At 34.7% G+C, this 17534-nt stretch overlaps 1 pseudogene; it reads right to left on the bottom strand.

Moving 5' to 3' along the window:
* Positions 1–11382: 11382 nt before the first annotated feature.
* LOC124885776 lies at positions 11383–12203 on the bottom strand (annotated as a pseudogene).
* Between the last annotated feature and the right edge of the window lie 5331 nt (positions 12204–17534).

Here is a 17534-nt window from a genome sequence, read left to right as displayed (position 1 = left end):
GCCTGTGTCTATCTTCTGTCAAGTATGTACCCCATACATAGACTACGTATAGAGTAGTATTCTTGGAAAGATAGAATATTACCACATGAACATAACATTAAATTAAGTTACAAATATAACATCCAAAGGATCGAATACTATACTAAATATAGTAAGGCACAGAAATGTTGTTCATTAGAGCACTAGAGTGTGGAGGTTGTTCCCATCATAGAAGTCAAGGTGTGAGACTGAGCCTTTCGAATGAGAAAGAAGAAAAGTGCAATGTTTTATTGGAAAAAACAACACAAATATCATGTTGATTTTTTCTCACCCTACTTCTAAAGATTGATAGAAAAGGCTGGAGAGAATTTCATAAAGTCATTCTCTTCTTTCTAAAGTTGCGCAAGGCGTCCCCCCTAAACAAAGCCCACCCTTTTTACCCCTTTTAATGAAGGACCCTCACCTTATTTCCTATTCATTTGTGGATCTGGACCTAATTTTTTTCAATTTCAAAATCAACCAACGGAAAAATATGTAGCCTAAGTGTATCAAAGCCTCCCTCTTGCCCAAATAAATGAAATAGGATGAATCAAATTAATAAGATTTTTTGTTGATTCAGGACACAACAAAGCCAAATTCAATCAAAGAAAGGGGCATATTTTTCCTTAGGTTGATTCATCGTATTTTAATTTTGATATGCTAATGGAAGAGGAAATTTTTTTAGATAAGATGGACCCCAAGAGATGTGCGAGAATCCACAATTACTTAGGGATCGCACTCTGTCCCGCTTGGTTGACTAAATCTTCTCTCCTTTAAGAATTCTTTCTCCTATACACCTTTTTTGCCCTCTTTCACGGAAAAGGGAAGAATAATCTAAAAAGTGGATAGAGACCAAAATTTTCATTAGATTTATTCCTATGCTTGCTTTGTTACAATAAGATAATCAGTCTAAGAGTGTTGGAGAGAAGGGAAAGCACTAAAAATATCTCTTATTCAGTGACCAACAAGTCGAATGACTTTTCAATAACCCAGGGTGATCTGACCCATTTGATATTTTTTTCATTGTATACCTCTTTCATCATTCGAAAGTGGAAAAAAGGGTACTCATATTTTAATACATAGTAAGGACCGAGAATGCTAAAAAGTGGGGGTACAAGAGTTGTCACAATAGAAAATAGAAATAAATAAATAATTATAAGGAACCAATGACTCTCTCTTCTTAAACAACCTATATACTCCTTAATTAATCAACATTTGATAGATTATCCAACCCTGAGCAATCTTTGTTATTGGTGGGGGATCGGTTCCTTAGCTGGTGTTTGTTTAGTCACTCAGATAGTGACTGACATTTTTTTTATCTATGCATTACACACCTTGTGTAGATCTAGCTTTTAACGGTGTAGAACATATTATGAGAGATGTTGAAGGGGGCTAGTTTCTCTGTTATATGTATTCTAATGGTGTTTTTCATTATGGTTTACCTTTATATTTTTCATGGTCTATATCATACCAGTTATAGCTGTCCTAGGGAATTTATTAAGTGTCTCGGAGTTTTAATCTTCTATTAATGATTCTGACAACCTTTATAGGATATGTACTACCTTTGGGTCAGATGAGCTTTTGTGGGCTACAGTAATTACAATCTTAGCTAGTTCCATACCTTTAGTAGGAGATACCATAATGACTTCGCTTTGTGGTGGGTTCTCCGTGGACAATGGCACCTTAAATCATTTTTTTAGTCTTCATCATTTACTACCCTTTATTTTAGTAGGCGCCACTCTTTTTTATTTGGCTGCATTTCATCAATATGGATCTAATAATCCATTGGGTGTACATTCAGAGATGGATAAAATTTCTTATTACCTTTATTTTTATGTAAAGGGTCTAGTATGTTGGGTAGCTTTTAATAACTCTTTTTCTATTTAGATTTTTTATGCTCCTAATGTCTTGGGGTACCCCGATAATTATATACCTACTAATCTGATGTCCACCCCACCACATATTGTTCCATAATGGTATTTCCTACTGACCCATGCCATCCTTCATTGTATGCCTGACCAATCGGGTGGTGTACATAAAATAGCACCAGTTTTTATATGTCTTTTGGCTTTACCGTTTTTTAAAAAGTATGTATGTATGTAGTAAATGTTTTTTCCCAATTCATCAAGGACTATTTTGGTTTCTTTTGGTGTATTTCTTACTACTAGGTTTGATCGTACGTCAACCTGCAGAGGAACCCTTTGTTACTATTGAACAAATTTATCCTTTAGTTTTCTTCTTGTTCTTTGCCATCGCGCCCATTCTAGGATGACTTGGAAGACGAATTCCTAATTCTGACATGGATGAGACTGATCACACCTGATGAGTGAGAAATTCTGATACTAATCAATTACGCGTGAGTATTACACCAAGAATTTACAAGTGGGTCGCGAAATAAAGGGAGAGGAATTAGATTCGAAACAAAGAGATGGATTTTGAATTAGAGTAAGGGCATTATAAGACATTCCTTTTCATTCTTTCTATTTCCTTACTTTGAATAAAGATAAGAAAATAATAGATAGGTAAAAAGGCTATACACAAGACCATGAAGCGAAAGGGAGAGCCTTCGCTTAGCTGCTTAATTGTACCCTCCTATCGTACCTATATACCCTTTCTTTCAGTTATATCCAGTTTTAGTTCTACTTTCAACTACCGATGGGAGAAGGCTTTTTTCTTATATCTAGTGGTACATCTAAAGGTCCAGTACCATAAGTCATTTGTTATCTCTAATCTGAGTCTGAGTTTTGTTTAATAAGCTAGTTTTGTTTGATCCCTTATAGTCCTTGTACTGTCTAGTAGATCTCTCTTTTTCTTACCTTAACTTGAGGGAAGCAAAATACATAAGGTTCAAATTCAAGTTAGGAAATATCCATCCCAAATTACTTTCTCTGATGTTGCTGTTATAGCTTAAATTTGTATAGACTTAATTGGAGGTGTGTTCTCAATTGGGGAGAATCTAATAAAAGGTCTTTTCTAGAAATAAAGGATTGCTACCCTTTTCCCTCATAGTACCACCCTTGAAGCTGAACCAAATTCTTGTACAGCAGGTGAAAACCATTTTGGTGTGTTGCCTACTTTCTTGATTGAGTCATGGTCATTTCTAGGGCTCATTAACTACTATTATTCATTTATTTAGAAATGGGTATTCCTCTATTACTACACTAGAAGAAGAACCATCCTTGGGAGTGGACAGAGAGCTGCCAAAGATCCTTTGAAGAGTTGAAGGATACCTCTATATGCCTAAATAGAGGAACTTAAGGCACACTAATCTAAAAGGAATGTCATGAAACAAAGTGGGATGGTCATCTGGGGTAACAAGGCACACGAGCACTCTCTGAGTCGGCATATTATTGGCCACAAATAAGAGAGAAGATCAAAGGCTACGTGAGGACTTATCTTATTTTCCAACAAGACATATTGGAGAACAAGGAGCCTAGTGGAATTTCGGAACCTCTACCAGTGGCAGAGAGAGCATGGGATAGTATCATGATGGAATTCACCTCGACACTACCATTGTCTAATTCAGTTATGGTTATGATTGATATATTATCGAAGTATGCAACCTTCCTTCCTACATCACTAGATTTGAAGATAGAAAAAGAAACTCTTTTCTTTATTAAGAATGTGGTAAAGTATTGGGGACTACCACGGACCATCGTAAGTGACCGAGACCTGCTCTTTACGGGTCAATTTCTAATAGAACTATTTTCACTCTTGGGTTTGGAGTTGCAGTTCTCCATGATTTCCACCTGGCCAGGTAAATGCCATACTTAAGTCTTACTTGAGGTAATTTGTAAGTGCAAGCCAGCGGGATTGGGCTAGGCTTCTTGATATGCAAAAATTCTCCTATAAGTTTCAAAGGAGTAAAGCTATGGAGCGTAAACCTTTTGAGTTAGAAATGTGGCAAGAACCTCATACTCCTCATACTTTGGTGAGTTCTTACAAAGGAATAAGTCCTTAAGTATATCGCTTGGCAAATACTTAGGAAGAATATATCGACACCACCCACTCTTACATAAAGAAGGTTGCATCGAAGATGAAGAGATTTATGGATAATAAATCAAGGACTTTTAGGTAGATCAGCTAGATCGCGCTCTAGTCTTTCATTGATCTTTTTTGCCTCTCACACTATGAGGATGTGCACTTATCCAGAATGTGCAAAGTAAAATAGTGGTAGATCAACTATATAGTATGGAAAGAATTTAAGCCCAATTGTTGTATTTAGTAAAAAAAGATCTCCCAATAACCCTAGTGAACATTTAAATATTTGTCCTACATTCATTCGTGAAGGTACTCCTGATAGGTTAACGACCATATTAACGGATCTTCAATCTTATAAATAAGGCATATCTTGTCTAGGAAAAATTTGGGAAATGATACCATTATTTTTGTGTCTTTCGATTATTTTATCGCCTACTTTGATTTCACCATTCTATGAATTATATACATGAATCATTTAAGGATTCTAACTAGAACCATCCCTTTTCTGGATCCACCTCACATCAATAACCAACCCCCTACCACCTATAGGTAATTTATGACAAGTATCTTTTGAAGTAGATACCTGAATATCAAGTATAGCATGCAACAATCTATCTTTCGGGACATACGAAGTTTCTTTATCAACCTAGGGTATTAATTTACCTACTAAAATATCACCCTTTTCTACCCAAAACCCCAGCATCACAATTCCATTTTTGTCTAAATTATGGAGTAAATGGGCTTCTAAATGTGGTATTTCATTAGTGACTTTTTTATGGCATTAACTTGTCGTATGAGTCAAAATTTCATATTTTCGTATGTGAAAAGAAGTATAAATATCTTCATATACCAAACGCTCGCTAATAAGTACTACATCTTCAAAATTGTAACCCACCCACATCATATAAAATACTAATATGTTTTATCCCAAAGCAAGTTTGCCACCAACCATAGCAACACCATCCACTCAAATTTGTACCTTTTTAATGCATTTACCCCGAGGAACCTAGAGGTTTTTTTATGCATACAAGTGTTTTTATTGGAACTTTGACATATAACCAATGGAATGCTTAGAATATCTCCATTACCCGCTAAAAGAATCTTGTCAATATTAGTATAAATGACCCTTTCCTCATGTTCGTCTGTAGAAAGAGCCACCTAATCTAGAGTTCCTTGTTATTCCAACCCAGTTCCACCAATGCATTTCTTTGAGAGTGAAAGAGGAATTGCTTGATGTTGTATATTATAACTAATTATAGCTCGATTTTCATCATTATGTTTGATAAAAGGAATGAGGGAAGCTCCAATAGAAAAATATTGAAAAGGAAAAATACTTCGAAGATGAACCTGCTCCTATGCAATAGTCAAGAATTCTTAACAGTATCGAGCTGGAATAATATATTCTTTCTGAATATCATGATTTAAGGCTAAAGAAATTGGAGCTGCTACCATATAGTATTTATCTCTACATGGTGATAAATAAAGCATCGATACCCCGATTGACCTCTCAAAAATTTCATTAAAAGGGCTTTTTAGAGACTCTCAATAACTAATCCTCGCATGAATTACTAAGGATCCAATAAATCCAGCATTTATTCCTTCAGAAGTGTCAATTGGTCAAATATGTCCATTGTTACTAGGATGTATATCTCCTATCGAAAAACTAGTTGTGTGACCTGTTAGTCCTCAAGAGCCAAAATAACAACATTTTCTCCCATGAACTATTTGTGTTAATGGATTAGTTTGATCTAAAACTTGAGATAATGAGTGTAAACTGAAAAGGATTCATAAGTAGTTGTTAATGGAGTTGAGGTTACAAAATTCTGAGGTGTCGGTATTAATTTATGCTGAATTTCACCACATATAGTCCCCCGAACTACATTTTCTAAACGAACTAGAGTCAATGTGGATTGATCTTGTACAGGATCTACTATAGAACAAATACATTTTTTTTCAAATGATTAATATTGTCAAGTGCACCAATTCCAAATTTCAGCCTAATCAAATGATCAGCAACTGTCAATATATCTCGTGGTAATAAAAATGTATTGTTCTAGGGTATATCAAAGTTTAGTGTTAGTTTCATATTTCATCGACCAATACTTTTGAATCCATATATTTACTGAAAGAATTTTTTTGTAATTTGTGGTCTAGTTAAACAACATCTTGCTGTTAACACAGGAGTTTCTAAAGGTAAAATTTGAGAAAAAGAGTCGAATTATATATGAAATCCTTTGAGAAGTTATGCAGGAAGATCATGTATTACTAAATAGAGCACCACTTTACATTTATTAGGCAGACAAGCATTCCAACCCATTTTAGTGGAGGGGTGAGCTATTTATTTACCTCCATTAGTTTGCTAGGGATTCAATGCCGATTTTGATTAAGATCAAATGGTTGTTCATGTATTTTTATCCTTGAAGCCTCAAGTAGAGGCCTATTTACTTATGTTTTCTCATATGAATCTTTTGTCTTCGGCTATTAGGGATCCCATTTTTGTACCAATGCAAGATATGCTTATTGGACTCTATGTATTTCTGAGCAAAAATCATAGGGGTATTTGTGTAAATACACATAATACATTTAATTGCAAAAATTAACAAAATAAAAGAAGAAGTGACAATAATTACTATAAGTATGCAAAAAAACCATTTTTTTGAATTCCTATGATATAATTGGGGCTTATTGATATAAACAAATCAATTTAGATTGTCCTTTATGGCTCCGGTGGTGACTAGATCAACGTGTTATTGCTTCAAGAGAAACTTTCATTGAAGTTCACTATGAATCTTTCGGTACTTTCTATGAGATTTATAGACACCATTTAAGAGTAAGAAGTCTAAAAAAATAAGTCTTTTTTATATACATTTGAACCACTATTAGTCATATTGCTCTTTATCGAGAAATCAAACAAGCTATACAGGGGTTTTCTTAGGCCAATTCATATGGTACCTAATTTAATTCTATGATTCCATGGGACATCGGCGCTTTCTTTTTACATAGGCACACAGTTTTAGAATTTATACACGAATCAAGATCAATAAAAGGAAGTTTTACAATTACTGACTCAAACCCATTGTCTAATCCTACTCAGCGGAATATGGAGCTACTTATAGAAAAATAGGACAATATGGTCTTTCACAATAATGTGATAGACAGAATTACCATGAAACAACTTATGAGTAGATTGATAGAGCACTTTAAAATGGCATATACATCACATATCCTGGATTAAGTAAAAACTTTGGGTTCTAAAAAGCTACTGCTACATCCATTTTACTAGGAAGTGCTAACATTTTAATAATACCTTCTAAAGGATGGCTCGTTCAAGATGCTGAACAATAACGTTTGATTTTGTTAAAATTACCATCATTATAATAATGTATACATGGTGGAAAAATGACGTCAATGTATTGACATATGGTATTCTATGAGTGAATATTTGCGACAAGAAATTAATCCAAATTTCAGGATGACTGACCTTTCAATCCATTTCATATAATGTCTTTCTCGAGAGCTAGAGAAAATGCATATCAGGTACATCAATTAGTAGGAATAAGAGGATTAATATCGGATCCTTAAGGATAAATAATTAATTTGCCTATTCAAAGCAATTTGCATGAAGGACTCTCTTTAATAGAATACATCATTTCTTGCTATGGAGCCCATAAAGGAATTGTGGATACTATTGTATGAACGTCAGACGCTTATCTCACTCACAGACTAGTTGAAGTAGTTCAACATATTATTTTACATCGAACATATTGTGGCATCGCCCGAGGTATTTCTATGAGTTCTCAAAATGGGATGATGCCGTAAAGGATTTTTAGTCAAACATTAATTGGCTGTTTATTTGGAAATGATATATATATGGGTTCGTGATGTATTGCCAATAGACATCAAGACATTGGCATTGGACTTGTAAATCGATTCTTAACCTTTCGAGAACAACCAATCTCTATTCAAACTCCTTTTAATTTTAGGAGTACATCTTGGATTTGTTGATTATATTATGCCGGAGTCCTACTTATGGCGACCTGGTTGAGTTGGGGGGAGCTGTCTTTGATAATAATCAAGTTTGGGTTATTATCAAATACAACTTCTATCTTGGTTTTAGTTGAAGCTCCTAAGTTTACATAAATATGCTTTTCATCGATGTCCAGTGTTTTCAAATAAACATAAAATAGGGATACAATAGTAGCCTATGTTGTGTATTGAGATTTGTGTATTGTTTTTTAAACTAGTCGAGAGTGACCAATCCTTTAGTTAACCATTTATGTTTAATGACGCCTTCGTGACCATCATTAAAGAAATAATAATTCTTTGATCACCATATTTCTCTGCCTTCCCCGCTAAAACTCATTCTCGACTGTCGCTCAAGCACTTTCATGCAATAGGAAAGCAAAGATTATCATATCTTACACCATATGAATAGGTTTCAAAGTAAGAAGTATGGTGCAATATATGAGCCCATTCCGTATTGTCTTTGTTTGTGAATATTAATATGTCCTGTCTTCATGTTGTATTATTCCCATTGACTTTGACCAAATTGTATTCCGAGTGTCTTTGCATAGAAGAGAGAAATATTCCCCTCATAGATTCAGGGATAAACTACTCTACAGAATAAGGAACAGGAAGGAAAGTCAAAACCCCAGATAAAAAAAAGCAATCAGCCGCTGTCACCAACCGAGACTCAGATTAGATGGTGGAGTACGTTCCTACCATAATGAAATAGGCATCATCTAATTGAAGGCCTAATAAAAAGTATCCCACATAGTTAAGAGTGCTTCTCCCTTGCAATCAACTCTGCGCTCTCCCTAGGTGCTTATGTTACTTAACAAAAAAGCATGAAAATGTTGATGTGGAAACCCTTCATGATTGCAATCGTATGTTTTTGTCTTAAGAGAAAAAACCTTTGAATTCGGTTTTTTCATTAGGATAGGAGGGAAATTAGCAGCTCGATGGAGAGCTTGCCCAGCCTCTATGGATGACTAGGGGAATCATTATGTCATCGTTCGCCTCTGAAATCCTGGGTTTTTCTAAAATGAATTTTTTTTATTTTCATATATCTATTTTTCATATTGATCTATGGGTATACTAATCTCCATGTGAGATTTGTTTTTTTATTTTATTTATACTCAATTTCTACTCATCAACTTGAAAAGAATCCTTTTTATATTCAAGAGTTTAGAAAGGCTCTTAGCATGGGAAGGAACTCAGAATTTCTTAGAAGGATATAAGCTAGAACGATCTTATGTACGGGTCTCATTGATTATATAGACTTGATCTAGAGAAAATAGGGCAATGAGTTGTTAGAATGAACAAGGTCACCACTTCGCCCTATGGAAATAAACCTTAGTGTCTATTTTATGGGAAAGAAGATTTTTGAATCAATGAAGGGAGCCTATTGAATCAACTTTTAGGATTACATGGGGAAGGGGAATATGCCAATGAAATCATTGTAGGGACAAAGATGGGGATGGCACAATTATTTATCAATTATGCGGCATTACCGCAGTTGTATATGGTTGTATTTTTTTTTTGTTGTTAGAATGATTTGATGGCATAAAATCAATAGTTTAAATGCACAAAATAGAATAGAAAGAAAGGCTTTTTAAAAGACTCCGGTACTATCTCTCCGCTACTCTAGGTAATTGCCCCCCTTATCTAAGTGTGATTTCTATCTGATGTATGGTAGTGCCTAAGGGCATATCATTTGAAGTAGATTCATCTTTTGATCAATTTACAAACTCTTTTTGAGCTTATTCGAAAGAAAGAGATTTCTGGATGTAGATGAGGATATCTATAGAGATGAATCTTTTATATACCATAGAATGAAGTAGCACATGGGTGGATACATAAATCTATATGAATCCAAATATACTGAGTCACTCATGTTATGATCTTCTACATCCTGGATCTTTCTGTTTCATCATCTTGCTATGTTCTTCATGTAGCATTCACAACAAACGATCCCAGGAAATTAGGTTGATACTTCCATATATTATGGGTAAGGTAGGAGACATCTCTATTTTTCCCTAGGAAATGTTTTAACTTCCCACTTCTTAAATTTTAATTCACCTCTAACCGTCAAATAAAATGTGAATAACACTTCCTACTCTCCATGAGAGAAGGGGCACTTTTGGTTCTTTTGGTGCTTGAAAGAATTTTTTTCTCCATAATACTATATCTCTTCAGTCAATAATTTTATATGAGGAACTACTGAACTCAATCACTTGCTACCCTTACTCTTTAGTTTTCTGTTGAGGTCTATCCCGCAGAGGTACTCAAATTGGATTAGTGATCAATTTTTAGGGTTTTGTTGTAAACCTAATTTGTTATTTCAAATTATAAAAATCAATAGTTCAAACAACACTCAAAGGTAGGGCATTTCCTATTTTTATCGAAAATTCTGTACCATAAAGAATGGTATATCCAATTAGAGACCCTCTCAGATGTAAATATATATCCTCTCACCATCCATATAGTGTATGAGACAAATGTATACATTTCAATTAGGGTTATATTCTATGGTTATGATTCTAACATATATGTCTTTTTTTATTCCGTTGAAAATTGATTTTACGGTATAGATGCTTATGACCTCCCCCTCTATTCCTTGTGGTAATGATTCCTCTGGAATTACAATATTTAACACAACAATGCTATCCATAGATCAAATTATTTTGTGGATGGGATATCACTTGACTATCTACGATTCCATTTCGTGTACACGGGGTAGAAGTTTTAAATAAATGTATTGCCATGCTATTAAGAATTTTGATTATTATTCTTTTTTTATTGAGGTGAAATAGATTAACCCAATTGAAGTGTAATGATAATTCGTATGTAATGCATTGTATGTCCCATAATAGGTCCCATTCTTCTACTCTTTCCCGGAAGTTGGTGACTATTCTTAGCTATTATCTTGACACCAAAGAAGAGTTTGACCCAATTCTTTATTGTTGATCTTAGAATAACCTCGTAGCTCACTTTTATGTTCTATTTAATTCTGATACGACAATAGAAGTATATTTATTCTTTCCCAATAACCGAATACTTTTGTTTGTAAATACTACAAATTATATTCCACCTATAAATTGATTTTCATGACTATGAGTGAAAATATAAATAAGAATACTAGTTCTAACTGTTCATTATGATATGAATATACCATATTAGTTCATTATGTATGGATGATAAGATTCCATTGATACAGAGACAATTCTAATAGACTTATTGAGGGTCCTATTGGTGTGCATCTAGTAGGAATTGAACCGACGAATTTTTCAATTATGAGTTGGGCACTTTAACCATTTATCCATGGATGCAAAAAGACACAACAAGTGAAATTGGTTTTGTTATTCCTTCTTAAGCTTCTATTTATTCCGTTAACGGAGATTTGGGGAAAGATGGAATAAAAAGATATGTTTCTAGAACAAACAAGATATGGTATGAAAAGATGGAGTTAGAAAAATTAGACAAGATTGGAATGTGTATAGGAACATATATTGATGCACCCGATTGGCTAATACTCCCATGTTTATCCAATATATTCCACCAGTTGACTGAAGACTTGATTGCTGGTATATCGATTAGCCTAGAACGGATTGAAATAGGAGCCATTTTGATAGAAAGATTTTGGAAATGCAGTGCGCCCAGGTAAGTAAGGAACAAGATAAATACAGAGGTTAAACGAGCATCCCACACCCAAAAGGTTCCCCACAAAGGTTTTCCCCAAAACCCCCAGTAACTATGGTAAACAACATAGAAAAAACATCTATTTTTGAATCGATTCCAGAAGATCAAAGAACAAGGGGATATTTTCTTAATAGGAACAAAAAAGTGTTTGTAACCATAATGATATAAACAAGAATACTAATCTGAGCCGCAGGAACAGGTACATACGGAATACGAGAATTTCTGCCTTGTTGAAGATCTAGTGGTGCTACTAGAAGACATAAATTAATATCCATTGTTGTTAAGAACAGCCATGATACAATGAGAATTTGTGCGTAGCTTCTGGTCTTTGACATCAAAAAGGAAGGTTGCAATAACAAAAGGGAAATGTGATAATTTGGTCTTGCCTAGTGGAACAAGAAAGACATGGATCTATATTCAATACTCAATTAAATGATTTATTCCCAAAAAAGAGAAGAAGTCCCCTTGATTACTTTTTGCTCCACTCTTGCATGGCACTCCATGCTCACAGAGTGGTATACCAAGAAAAAGAAAATCCTTATGGCGACTACCTTACTTAAGATATTGTTTTTGTTCTTATTCTTTCTTAGTTGTAGTTCCAATATTGGTTTTTTCTTTCTTGGTTTCTCAGGGCCCTCCATCTTCAAAATGGTCTGCTTGGCCACTATAAATGAATATTATGTCAATAGAGTAAGTTGTTCTATAAGTTGTACCCTTAACTAGAAGATAGGGCAGCAATGCAAATGCTTGTAAGTGCATTAAGTAAAATAAATAGATACTTGTTGGTCTATATTGTGCAAGGTAGAGCCCTGTCCTTGGAAGCCATGTATTCAAGCCTTCCTAGCCTGGGTTTATGTAAAGCGTGAGAATAGAAGCAAGCAAGGTCTTTTGCTACTCATGTGACTCCTCCTCATGGCTATTAGAAAGGGCCTAAAGTGATGATGATTCGATTTCCAAAATATATAAATATAAATAAAAAGGCCTCGTTTTGTTGTTTTTTTTTCTCTCTCTTATTGACTATTGACATACCAAAGTCTTGTTAAATTAAATGTGATACCCGCCCTCTACAAAGTGGTTTTTGAAAAGGTCTTTAAAAAACTCTTCATCTTCTATTCCAAAAGGTTTAATGAATGGATTTTTTCACTGCCCACCACCCATGAACTGATTGATTATATAGGACTGCCTGCCCTGGTTCAAATAACATTTTATCCTACCTAGCTCACCCCCCCCCCCTCGAGCTTAAAAGCCTTTTTACTATCACCACTTACCTAGATGAATATGGCTAGTTTTCTATCAATATTTCTATCTATAATTAAGGTTTTGAAACCTCTCTTTTCTCTCTATAACTAGAGAGGTAGGCAACCTGAGTTTAGAGCCACCTCAATTAGAGATGTCAAAACATCAAATGGATCAGAAACCAAAATCCTAAAGTGACTTTGGAATAGGTTCGACAGCTTCGATCAAAAACCTTTCCTATCAAGTCTCAGCTGATCCTTTAGCGTCTGTACTAACTAAATTAGAATCTATATTTGAAACATAAGAGTAGGCTTGAGGAGGATCAAAAGACTGATTCTTGAATCCCTAAAGTTAGAAAGCTGGTTAGACTATAATCTATGCCTATGGAAAGAAAAGTCACAAAAAGCTATCCATATGATCATAAAGAAAGGCTGGCCTATACGTCTTTCTAGAGTACGCTTGGTTCCTTTCCATTATAGCCTATTGCTACTTGGATCAATCAGCCTATTCTAGTTTGCCTTGTGACATCTAATTTTAGGGAATTCATTAGATCATGAAGTTGCTTCACACCTGGACATATTGAGGGAATAAAAATAAACTTTCCATTAAAAAAAGAGAAAAGAATTGGAATGGGAGAGGATGTTCATTGAAAAAGTTGCCTTAATAGGTTGGTCATTTGTCACGAGAAGAATGTGAGTTCTTCTTTTTATCGGTGAGTCACTGTCCCTTATAGTCTTCTTTCCAATTATCGGTGAGTCGCTGTCACTCATAGTCTTAGTACTCTCATTCCTCCTTCATAAGAAGGCATAATAACATATACATCAAATTAAGATAAAAATACAAGATTTTTCATTCCTTATTTATACTCGTTTATCCCTCAATCATCTGGATGGGCCTAGGATAAGGTATTAAAAAATCATCGAAATACAGGGTGATTGAACCGGCTCAACTACAATTCATGTTTGAAAAAAAGATATGCTCTAATGTAAGAAGGGGGTAAATGAAAGTAAGAACCATGTGTATGGATGAAAGAGCCTACTTTGAGGAAAGACAGGAAGAAAGACTATAGGAAGGCTAAGTGAAGTACTTATGGGGAATTCTTTAACATTTTACTTTACTCTTCTTACTTATCACCTTCTTTCTCCTATCTCTAATCCTAATATACTAAAGATTAAGTCCAGTAGCTCCAGGTACAAATATCTTCCTTCCAGATCGCCAACATCAGTAAAAGTAGCTTATGCTTTTGAAAAAAAAAAGTAGAGAAAGAAGGGTGGTATAAATAGGACCATAAGAAGTACCTTTGGCATCTCAAGTACCTAGTTCAGAGCTAAGACATCTTTGGCATATTCACCAGTAGTGCCCTTTTCATGATGGGAAGGCAACTTAACTTAATCCATCGGTTATAAGCCACCGAGGGAATCAAGTGAATGACCTAAATGATTATTTCAGAAGTAGTTCTTTACTAGCTTGATGACTCAAAGCAAGGTCAAAGTCCATCCCTATTTTTAAAACTGATTAATTAACGTCCCACCAAGAAAGGTCATGTTGCACGGTAGAAGCCAGTTCAAGAAAGTGAAACTAAGATAGGAAACTTCCCCTTTTTTGACTTTTAAGTAAGACCCTGTTCTCTTCCCTTTCGATATCAGGATAATTGACGAAGGTGATGTGTTGAACATTTTTTATAAAGCCAAATATACAAACATCTACCTGGTATACAAACAATCCATCTATGTGGATACCCCTTTCTTACTCTCAGCCATTATCGAGAAGAGAAAATTCTGAAGGTTCTATATATTCTTTCTTTGTTTAATTCATTACTATCCTTTTAAATTTTAGTCTCAAGTTTCCCCTCCAATCCAAGTGATCACCTTCTTAGTTAACTTTGGAACACATTGTTTAGCCATCTATATTTAGATACAGAGGGCTTACGAGTCAAAGAATTTGAAGCCCCAAAAACAAGGTAAGAAAAGTTGATCGGCCTCATACAAAAAAAAATTTCTAAGAAATCTCAAAGAGATTTTCAATAAGTCAATACCAAGATTTGATTTCTGTGCCTAGTGATATGGTGATAATTCAGAAGTTTTTTTGTAAAGAAGAAAGGCCTTTTCCTATGGTTTCATGTGCCAAGGCTTTACTAAAAAATGCTATTTTTCAAGAGAGAGGTTTAAGACACATTAATCATGCCTTGAAGGATGGAAGTAGTGGAGTAAGAGAGGAAAAAATGAATAGAAATAGATAAGAAAGAGAGAAGGTGATTTCAGCTAGTAGAACAGACGGAATGTGAAGAAATCCCCAGGATGGAAAGAGGCTTAAAAGAGAGAACCAGGAATGAAATAGCGAGACCAAATGAGCAAAAATCCTTGAAGGTTGACAATAAGAGTGTAAAACTTTTTGCGAGAGGGTAGAGACCTTGATCCTATAAAGAATGTAACTATCTTGAATATTATAAGGAATCAATTTAGAACTATTTTTGTATGTCATCATCCGGGGTTATCAGCCCCGGTTGGAAAGTTTGAAAACATTCCAATTAGGATATTTCTAACACATAGTCATTTATAACTGCATACTTATTCTAATGGTACCGAATGGAGCACCAACAAGGGTTGTATCAAATTCTAAGAACTTTATTGTTCTCTGATGAGGATTAATATCTTATTCTAATCTCTAGTTCCTTCCACACTTTACCTATGTGAAACTAGAAATAGTATAAGTATGATGGTGAATCCATGGTTGGAACCCTATCGCCTTCCCCCGAGATTGATGATAGCACCCAAGTGCATACACAAGTTTATGTGGTCTTATCAGGTAGAGAAGTTGCCTTCAATAAGCAAAGTATTGATCCCACAGAGACTTGATTAAAAAACAATTCAATTTCAGTTCACAGTGGCGTAAATAAAAGTATTGAAGAAATCAATGGAGTTTCGTGTAGAAGCCGCTCAAAAATAATCCACACTATAACAGCGTTTTGTCCAGAATTGTCCAAGATTATTCTTAATGACGTGTGTATATATAATACTCTTTTCCTAATCCATTTGGGATTAAGGAAATATCACAATTGTCCAATATTCCCACAAAGATTCCATCCAGATCCTCATAATGTTTGCCATTTTATTATATTAATAATGGAAAAAACCTTAATGCAGTGTATAATTGGGATATGCTGTGCAATTTTAAGCAGTGAAATGCAGCATGCATCGCATGCATAAGTGAAACAGAATGAAACCCGCATCGAGGTCATATCGCACGCAGCTACTGTAAGTTTCTTCCACAAAATATTCTAAGGTAAAGAAACACTGAAATAGACCATGCGACGCGGGCAAATGGTGGGAACAATCTGGAAATTGTGTCCTAATACGTGGTTTAAGTGTTTTAACATCGTTCCTTCCATCCAAGCTGTTGGTGTTGTTTTTCCTTTAATTTTAAGAAATTTAACATCCGTTTTTCACCATAACTAACTCAAAAAACATCCTACAACACAAAAAACCATGGATTAGAGTTCAACATAAGAACACGTCAAAGACAACACACTAGAAACTCAAGCAAATTACTAGTCTCGAACACTTTACCCTTAAACTTTTTGTTGACACTTGGATCAATCTCATCAAAGATATCACATATTATACAATTTTTCCACACATTATCACACATTTAAACCATAATTAACTAACTTAACACACTAGAATTCATCAAAATCAACTAGAATGACACCTAGCTCAAGCTAGTAAAACTAGTTTTCTCGATTAAACTCTAAATGACTTAATTAAGTATAAAATTTTTTGAAAAACACTTTGAACATTGTAATCACATCCTTTGACACTTAAATTCTTATTTATATCAATATTAATATGTTAAACTCACAAAAAACTTGCAAAAAAAGGCTAAATAAGCTAGAATCAAAATGCTAAAGCGTATAAATACACCCTACATCAACCGACTACTTTGTGCTATAGGGAGAATGTAAGACTTAGTGGGAAATTGAAATATCACTAAATCTTATTATGTTCAATTTTCTTAGTACGACCCAAAGGTTTCCTAAAGTTTCTCTATTCGAGATGGGTACTTTTCCACTGCTATATTATGGTCAAAGATAGTCTAATACCCCTTTGATCATAATAATACTAGGTTTTCTAATAAAGCTCTTGACTATTTTTAAAATTCCTTAATTGAGGGAGTTTCATTAGTTAGAGGTCGGTTAGCTCAGGTGATTGAGGGAGGTGGTAAGAGACTATAAGGACCCGCAAAGTTCCCTCGTGGTCTGAGTCTTAGGGAATTTCAAGTAAGGCATAATTTCATCCCTAAAAGATTGAGAAGTGTCTTACTAAGTGATTATCATGTTAACCACAGAGCATTTCCCTAATTTTGGCTTTTTATCACATAGTAAATTCGATAAGCTTTCCGTCAATATAAACTTCACTCAAATCTGATACCCAGGTAAGAAGTTATGGTAATTTAAGAGCTAGTCATAAAACTGTGTCATTTTAGTGCTTGGCGCACCGCGGAGAGGGTCGATTCGATAATTTTCAAATTCCAATGGAACTTCATGATATTGGTACCTCGTGCTGAGGTTCTAGGTCCCAACAAGTGGAAAAATATGATGG

Source organism: Capsicum annuum, chromosome 7 (assembly GCF_002878395.1).
Source record: "Capsicum annuum cultivar UCD-10X-F1 chromosome 7, UCD10Xv1.1, whole genome shotgun sequence".
Lineage (NCBI taxonomy): Eukaryota > Viridiplantae > Streptophyta > Magnoliopsida > Solanales > Solanaceae > Capsicum > Capsicum annuum.
The sequence above is the reverse complement of the archived record's forward strand: the minus strand, read 5'-3'. Positions and strand labels throughout refer to the sequence as shown.